General features: G+C 33.5%; 1 long non-coding RNA gene across 1 annotated transcript; it reads right to left on the bottom strand.

The window, feature by feature from the left end:
* Nucleotides 1–223: 223 nt before the first annotated feature.
* Nucleotides 224–4209, bottom strand: LOC128181617 (uncharacterized). The gene is made up of 3 exons (XR_008243342.1): nucleotides 4105–4209; nucleotides 1209–1361; nucleotides 224–1117 (listed from the first exon to the last, which is right to left on the bottom strand). It is a non-coding gene; the product is annotated as an uncharacterized LOC128181617 (long non-coding RNA).
* Between the last annotated feature and the right edge of the window lie 5697 nt (nucleotides 4210–9906).

The following is a 9906-nucleotide window of genomic DNA, read 5'->3' as shown; positions in this document are numbered from 1 at the left end:
TTGCAAGAAATCGGCAATCAACGGTCAAACTCCAAATAATATCTTGTTAATCAACGACGGATTATCGCTGTTAATCTTTCAATCCACAACACTTTACCACTAATCATGATTTGCGTGTGGAGTTTATGAATCCGAAGGAAATACAATGAATTTCGTTTTAGGAAGAATATTGGAAATAAATCAAAAGCAAACAAATGGTAATTCCCTCTATGCCCGTAACATCACAAAGATTAACATTGAATTCAATGTTTATTTTGTAAACAGATTGATAATTTGCTTTTGACTATTTAACAATTTCACTAATGGTACATGCATATGTACATGTATGTTTCTGTATTGTTTTTTACCAAAATAAAACCATGTCCAATGACCATATATTACTTTGTTAATACTACAGACCCGCTTGTACATTGTGAGGAAAGTTCATGATCTTTTAGATGAAACTAATTGTTTCTTGTTTTTTTTTTTCAACACACTGCCCATATGTTGACGATGCATCATTTCGATCTTGTATTTCCTCCTTAAAAAGATTGTAAATAACCAGTTTGTCTAATCAAAATGAATTATTTCTACATGTTCAATTCCGAACAATTTGATAACAGTAAATAATTATTTGTTTCATTAATATATATATATAACATACATATACAAATGGTTAGGACAAAAGTTCTAATAAGAGGTCTTCGCCATTAAAATTGAAAAATTGTTCAAAACTAACATGATACGAATACGTAATTACGAAATAGCAAAATACGTTATATAGTCAAGACTATGTATAAGAAAGAATGATTTGGACAAAGAATGAAAAAGAATAACAATGCATAAAAAATGTACACACGGAAGTAGGGACGCTGACTTTAAAAAAAAAACCAGTCTTACTAGTAATGAAATATTTACATAACGGATACAGGAAGCAAATCTATTTAACGCCGTAAACGTCATTGCCTAAACACTGTGTCGTCATAAATAACGCTTGATTACGTTCTCCTCTTTTCAAGTAACATTTGACAGTGTTCATTTAGGGTCAGCAATCATCCCAAATTGAGGCCAGTTTCTCCCAGTTCTCGCCGACCACTTCCTGGTTACTCTACCAGACGCTATCTTTAGAGAATAAAAACTAAAAAAAAAAAATCCAAAACGCAAATGAGGCGATTATGCATAGTGTACATTTGAAGGTCGCTCTCAATTAAGTCGTAAATAGCAATTACCTCTGATTATCGCTGATGGCTGGTTTACTGTATACCAATCAGTCTGTACGTGGGAGAGGTAACGATGGCGTAGACACGGGCCTCCTGGATCCGTGGACCCACTCCCCTTGTTATACGACACCTTATCTCAGTCACGGTTTTTACCCAATGTACCTATATTCCAATTTTCAAAAATCTACATTTTTATCGAAACCTTTTTGTCTGGTCGCCGATTTAATAGGTAACAAAAAATGCATGATTTAGGGGGAAATATTTCAAAGGAAAACAGACACATTCTACGTAAAATAATCCCTGCATTGTTTCATTATATGGATAATAACAAAGCGAATCATAGGAAATCGAAATTGGGATTTACTTTCTAAATGGATCTAAAATTGTATTTGTTGATTAAGAAGTCAAAATAGAAAATTGTTCATGATTTTCCGATAAATTTGAAAAATATCATTTAATTATTAATAGGATTAAACTATTTCGTATGACGACAAAATATACATACATATATATAAATCAAATATCTGAAATCACCAAATTTTAATTGTAGAACAAATTGTCAGTTAAGTGACTTTTATCCTGTTTTTTCCTCTTTATGAGCATTCCGCATTCATAAACTACTAATTAATTTGATAATCAAAATAGGAAGTAACTTTGCTTGATTTTTTTTTATCATGCGTTCATTCATAATCTGATATTTTGACACCTTGTATGCTCAATAAGAAAGAAACTTATAGACCAGCGAATTCTTATACAAAAATACTTGTTCATGTTTAAGCATTTAATTCATTCTGATCAAAGTTTAATCATCTTTACTCCCATTTGATGGCCTTTACCCTTTCTGCACAAATGATAAAATCTGTGTGACTTTTTTTTTACCATGCTTAATCACACATTGACTTTGTTACATTTCCCATATTAATCAAAATTAAACAGTAAAGACAATATAAACAGTTAAATGCATTTCAACTCATGATATTTACGATTATTTTGCAGTGATTATGGAGTTTGTTGTGGAGAGATTAAAATATATTATACACAAGAGTTCGATTCCACCACTGTGGTTCAATATTATTGACCCTGTCGATTATTTACAAATCAAAATGACACTGGGGAGGAAACATTTTTTTATTTTAAAAATTATATTAATATAAGAAATGTTCAATTGTAGGAATTAAAAAAAAACTCACATGTGAAATACTCAATACGAACTTCACTTTTGTATAATTATTATAAAATGGAAGTAGAGTGGTTTTTAATTAACCAAAATAAACAAAAATTACATTAAAATTTTAGATTGAATAAATTACACGTATTACATTACATGTATGTTCAAATGTTTATATCTATAAACTCTAAGAGTAGTTCACGATTAATATTACCCAACTGATAGATATCGCATTGATGCAACACCTTATTATATCATCCTCAGACAGGGAATCTATAAAAAATCTATTTTAAAAAATCAGAAAACACGTACGGTTCAATCCACCCTGAAAGAGTACACACTCTCTCTCTCTCTCTCTCTCTCTCTCTCAGAAAAAAACCTGGGTTTTTTTTCGCGGCATGACAACAGAAAACGCCATATATTTCCTTCTAATCTAATTAGATGTTTGTCTTAGATAAAGAGGGATAGGGAGATACGTGGTCAGACTGATGCCAATTCTCGGCTGGTAATTGACCACTATCGGCTATCTCCGCCATGGGCCATCTTCTCTCATACAATGACTTCAAAACCCTATCGAATTCGGGATGCTTTTGTACATTATGGCATAAGCAGTTAATCATAGCCTGGATTGATTTTCGGACAAAAGGTCCGTAGCATGTATGACCCCCATCGAACACGGGAGAGAGCCGGACAAGTGCGTCATCTGAGAGATCGGTTAACTTCTATAACGCGACAGAAATTCTAGGGAGATAAACGATAAAGACGGCGGATAAAAGAGTTGAAAGATATATCGTAATTCGTGCGGGTCTTTCAAAATTTAATCATTGATTAATTATTAAATAAATAAATATTATTAAATAAAATTAAAGACTACTGACACATCTTCATTAAAAAATGTTGATGCGTGTTTGTGAAAAATTGCAAAATTATTGCATTATGTTGATATACATAAACCACAAAAATATAGATGCATGACCATATAAAAATCACTAACATCACCATTTATTATACATAGGAAATCTAATATGGATTCAACACTTAGAATTTTAGTTTTGGTAATGTTTCTAAAAGTTAAAAATTAGGTATAACATTTTGTTTTATTTTTATTCTAAGAACAATTATTATGTATTCGTTCGATAAGATAGTCCAATTTCCTTTCCGATTTTCGGTGAAAAATCACAAGTTCAAATAACTTAGATTATTTTCTTCTCAATTCATTTATTATATTTACATTGCTTTACAAATAAAAATCCATACCAATTATAAAACTAGTGGAAGAGAAATAAAATATTTACTTTAAATTACTGTAATATTGTGGCAGAAGTTAAATATAGTCTTATAGGAAGAAATGCAAAAATCAAAAGAAGTAATTAATAAAAAAAAAAAAATATATAAAAATCATAACTATGCGCTGAATTTTATGTGTCAAACAATTTATTCATTTTTCAAACAATATATTACCAGCAATTAAAGAAAATAGTATCTTTAAAAAACCGAAAATACAAAAAGCATTGCGGACGTCACTTAACTGTGTATTTATCAGTTCATACCGATTATATATTAATGACAAATAATTAACTTATTAATAAGGTAAATAGCATGCCTTTTTTTTCTTAATATAAAATCAAATCATAATCAACCAAATGATAAAGTGCTTTAATAGTCCACAACGTACATTAAATTTAAAAAATTTGAAACATACAACATAAAAAAGTAGAAGAAAAGTTCATTTCTTACGAATTTATCATTTTCCGTGTTCCCCCAAAATGCTCGTAAATAATATCTCTTTATGGGTCAAACAAATATTATCATTTTCATGTTTATGCAGTTCTTGTTATTACTGGAGTTTAAGCCCAGCCCACTTGGCTATCAGGACATGACGAATTTCATCATGAATATTCATCAGTTATAAGGAGAAGACAACTCGGGAAATGAAAACTCTTCGTGAATTCGCTACGTTCCAATCTGATAAAATGTATATTAATGTCGATAATTTCTAATTAGAAAAACTGAAAGGTAACTGAATAATACATATTATATATCTGATTTGTTTACTCTAAAGCCGTAGAGCGTCAATTAAAAAAAAAACCAGAACACAACCCAGAGCGTATACATATGTACATATTATGTGAATGTCTTGTTCGTTGTGTATAAATGTAAACCTGTATTAAGCAAATGTAAATCGTCTCTGTCGTGATGACATCTTTTCATTTTATAAAATGCAAACATCATCTAATGAAAAGCATTCAGTTACATCTATAAATCGATGCATCAATCCTACAAAGTCAATGCACATGTACCTACAGACAAGCTGAGACTGAGAGAACGATCACATCAGCAACTGTTCGCAACAAAAATGGATTGTCTCTGTAATCTGTTCCCAGGTGAGCTTATTAAAGCAAGGTCAAAATACATGTTACACGGGTTACCTAGTATATAGCAATCAATCAAAATCCACTTAAAAATTTTGAACTTGACAGAAAAGTGACTTTTTGCCTGTTTGTTTATTTTTCCGCTTGAGATGTGTTATAAAACCGCGGTCTGATCTCCGCATAGATACAAACATTCCGGTTGCTCCCTGGTCCTCAGTCTGTCGTACACAGGTGCTTAAAGTGGTCTGCTTCGCTTCACCAGTCAAATGTAGAAGATAACTTTTCTAGCTCCAAAACCACGTCAACCGGAGAAAACTGAAATAAAAAGCAAGCGGGCCAAATATATCGCATCTCCAGATAATAGTTGATTTATGAATAATGTTTTGTTAAAATTTGTCCTTTGTAACGCGAAGATCTTTCTTGCGAGTCTGAATTATCATACCGGCTGTCCTGATCAAAAACGCCGTGAATTTTAATGAAAAGATATCTGGCTGCAAAAATTTATATCATATTTATGAATAAATCTTCTTTAATAAAGCCAGTGCTGTCCAAAAAACATAAATTTGAAACTGAGAAGACGATTTATCATTTGGTCACATAACCAAAACCATAAATTATACCCCAATTTGATACTGACATACGAGAGAGAGAGAGAGAGAGAGAGAGAGAGAGAGAGAGAGAGATATGAGTTGTGATACTTTTTCTAACAGAAAGAGTGTAAATTGCCTCTCAAGTATTACGATGAGATAGAAAGAATACGTCCACCGAACCACGGCGACAAAATGGGAAATTATGACAAGTACAGGATGTTGTAAACAGGTAAAATTGCGAACCTTTTTAAAAACTTTAAAAATAACACAGAAGTCATAAAACTCTAGAATAAAGGCAGCAGTTTCACTCTATCAAGTGTCTGCCATCAAGCGCCTCATCTGTATTAACAGCATAAGAGGTGTAAGGCCTGTGAGATTTTGTGCCATAATTCACCATTAGGGTTGTCTTTCTAGCGATTTGTGATTATTTGGACATAAAAGCTGTCGTGTATAGTTTTTTTATCTTGATGAAAAGGCTATAAAATTGTTTATATTACCCTCATAACCATACATCTTTGTCTCTTAGTTTGCCTTCGTTCAGGCAGAATTTATGGAACAGTGGTGTCGCTTAATGATTGGTGGAAAATAAAACAATTATTATTTTACTTATCTCGCCTAATTGATTTGATGCTACCGCCATTAAAATTTCATAGTTTTATCATAGGAACAGTGAACATTTATGACTACATAAGAACATTTATAGCTCATAAAAACAGAGCTTTGCCGAGGGATAGAGACGACGTGAAGGTGTCTGCATGATGAAGGACTACGATAAAGCACAATAAGCTCTCTGCAGCTGCAGCTACCTGGATGTGCATATCAAAGCGCTCATTTCACGTGTATCTGAGAGAACACAGCACCAGTAAGGCAGCATTCACGAGAACACTGTCCCTCTCCTGCACTGGAATAATGAAGGCCGAAAAAGCCGGTCATGTACGAGTTTAGATAATCAATTGCTTATGGATTTCTGCAATAAAATCAAGAAACCAAGTGGATTCCGAGCTGATGGCCAATGTCATTTGGTCTCGAAATTGGATTTGTTTGATTCATTTGTCATTTAGTGATATACATACTGCCTCTTACAACTCGGTCCTGAACGCACCCAGCTGGAGATTTTCACCGGTGACAATGGACCGATTACGCTCACCGTCCTTCTTTAAGATAGCTGTCAGCCATTTTGTGTCTAAATAAATAGTTTTTTTCATGCAGGATATATTTTGACAGATTCACTTCTATTTTCTACATCTGGTAATAGCATTACCGTTTCAAGCATTTGAAACAAATTGAGTGTGAAAAGAGATCTTTCAAACTCTTTTTTTCAACGGTTTTCCATCACTTTGTGGCAATTGATGTTTCGTCGGATGCAAGCGATATCAGCTGCTAAAGATTTCGTGTTGCGTTCATTTTTATTAGATTTTCTTACAAATGTAACATAATTGTATAATTATCGCAAAGGCATAGAAATACCATATTGCAGTCGATCGATCCCGGATTGTTGAACATGCACCCTAAAGATCAGTCTCTCCAGCAAGGTGTCTGAAATATGCAAATTTATTTCCTATCTTTGTTTCCCCGTCCACGGTACAATCTACTCCGGACGTTTGATATTAAATTTTGAATGACTTGGTTTTGTTGATATAGAAGTACTCATGATTTCTGACGAATATGCAATCATAACAGACAAAATATTCCCGAGAATGGCACATTTGTCAATATCGGACTAACCCAACTCGTCCTGGGTATCATAAATCTACAATAATGTTTGATTAATACAACCAATGAATTAGAAACTTAATTTGATATGCAAAAGCAATTAGTAACTGTAAATTAGGGGCGACAACTCGCCGGTGTTATTCCCTGGCCTCTGGACGGAGAGTGACCCTCGAATCAGGGTTAATGTTCTTGAAATTCTTGTCCAAGGAATGATAAGTGACGTCATTGTTCTAGATGAGCAGTTTGACGTCCATTAAAATATGCATTTACATAAAAACATAGACGTTTACCTTATAACTGTTTCTCTTAGATTCGAGCTTTAAAGTTCCGATACCAAAGCATCAACAATTATTTGAATTTGAACTTCACTTTTTTCTGATTTTTTCTTAATAAGTTTTGATTGAGATTATAAGTTCGATCCGACTGCAATAATTTGTGTGTGATTTGATTGGTAGGTTCTGGTACGGCATATCTACATGACTGCATTAAAATGTTCATCTTATGGGATTAGCTAACAGTATATCAAATGACAGGATTTGACTTCACACAATAAAGAGGAAAATGATCTGGTTTCCATACCCGTAAACTAGTACACCGAAACGCCATTAGCGGTCCGTCACGCCTGGATGATGACAGGGGAATGACGTCACATACATTTCACAAATTGTGACAAATGAGCCCGGGAACGCCAAGTTTGACATCCTTGTTCAATGGTTTAAAATATCAGCAAATTAGTTCTAGCATTTACTCACAATGCTTCGAACTCGATCCAATTAAAGCCATTCAAATAAGGTGCAGAAATAATGATTGCATAACAGATGCTACATCTCTATGTGTTTGTCCTCCAGTTTTAATTAATTGGTACCAAAAATGCATGTACAGCATTCGTGAATAAAAGATATCAAGCAAAACGCCAGTGTTGTCGCAATCATATAGAATAATTCGTATATAGGACAATGGACCCAATAATCACAACTCAAGTAAAACGCATGCCATTAGATAAGGAGAATCAATTTAATGCGACTCTGTTCTAATTACAACACTCCGAGCGTCAGAAATGAATAAACAGAGGGATTGATAAATAAATATGTTGTAATTCATACAGTTTAATCATAAAAGTGTACAAGTATTTAGTTGTTTTTTTTTTTTTTCATATATATTACAGTATTTATAACAGTCTTTTATATGCAGTTGAAATTTTCGGTGCAAAAGCTTTTACTTCAACTTTGTCCGGGCTAGCTCAGTGGTGTCTTTAAAAAAATCAGATTTCGTAAAATCTAATTTTTCTTTAGTTGATTTCAAATTTTTGTTAAGGAAAGTAGTTTTGAATAAGTTTTCAACGAAGAAATTGCTCTGGAGCGGGGTGTTTTCTATTGTTATGTAGCCAGTTTATACTGGGAACAGAAAGGAATTCATAATCACGGTTTGGTTCTGTTTAAAGGGTGACTAAATGATTTAGATTTTTTAAGATTCCGTAATCAATACAACTATTGTTTGAAGTGTAAAAGACACGATGCAAAAACGGATGACAACATGGTTGTTCTGTTGGAGGAGGCAAGAATGCAAAGAATTAGAGAAAACATCGGCCGATGCATACTATTGATTTTGTAAACAAATGCGTATTGGTCTTTTTTAAGATTAACAAAAAGACAACAAATTCACACCGAGTTTTCGTGTTTCTTTAATCAAGATGCTCATTGCTCTCTTCAGTATGACCCTGGGGTAAGTCCAGAAATCTGAAATTGATAATGACTAGCGTACAGTTTGATGATTGTTACAGAAAAGTTATTCTCCGTTCACTTGGAATGTCCTTCCACTGTAAGTCTGTGCGAGAGCTTTGTTGATATCCCATTAAACCAAAGTAGACCTATATTCCTCCACCTTCTGTTTCTGGTTTGTCAATTGTTCGTGAATGCACTCCTCTGCAACATCACGAAGCAAGATTTACTTATTCAAATTCTGGGACAAGTTTCTTGTTTCTATTACCCCTACGCAATACGCGTATTTGCGATTTAATTAGAACAAACTAGCACCTAAGACACAGAGTGAGAGCTTAGTGTCAGTAATGCCTGAAAGTAAGATGATTGTGTTTGATGTCTAACGACCAGTCTTTGATGAGCAGAAGTAAGCGCTAAGAGAACAAATATACCAGTGTTAAATGACGTGTTAGGGTGGAATCAAAGAGTTCAGATCTAGTGTTTTACGAAATTGATATATATTCATGTTTCTAAAAGATGCATTAAGTTTCAAGTCTATCTGCTAACATCATACATTGATAAATGGGCGATTACAATTATCTTATTAGATTCTATACTTTTAAGCTGAGTAGTTTCTCAGTTTACAGAATTACGGAGTAAAGGCATTCCACAAGGGTATCCCGGAGATCGCCAAGGCCATTATCCACCGAGGTTAGGGGTCAAGGATCAATCATAAGTGCAAAAAGATAACTGTATGATGTTACGACCCATTCGAGTACTTTAGTATCTCCTCACATTTTTCAACCATGAGAAAATATATGACGTTTTCGCGACCTACTTACCATTTGTTTACTGTCACTATGACGTCACCACGACCCAAATAGCGTGATATTAATGCAAACCGTCCAAAAATCGCTTCCAAGGAATTCTTTCTTAAATGTGTAATCAAATTCCTATTCCATCATTGACGCGAAATGTAATATTTAAAGGATGTATTTGTAAGAGATTCAAAAACATCCAACTGGGGCTAGATTGGTTCCCAGCGGGGATCTGTGGAATCTTTAAAATGTAGATTTACGAGAATAGTTCTTGAAATCTTACACATAATAACAAAAATCACCGATAACTAAATACTGCCTTCAAAATATTGAAGTTGCATTAATTTCT

Source organism: Crassostrea angulata, chromosome 1, assembly GCF_025612915.1.
Source record: "Crassostrea angulata isolate pt1a10 chromosome 1, ASM2561291v2, whole genome shotgun sequence".
Classification (NCBI taxonomy): domain Eukaryota; kingdom Metazoa; phylum Mollusca; class Bivalvia; order Ostreida; family Ostreidae; genus Magallana; species Magallana angulata.
Note: the sequence above shows the minus strand (reverse complement) of the source record. Positions and strands in the feature narration are given on the sequence as shown.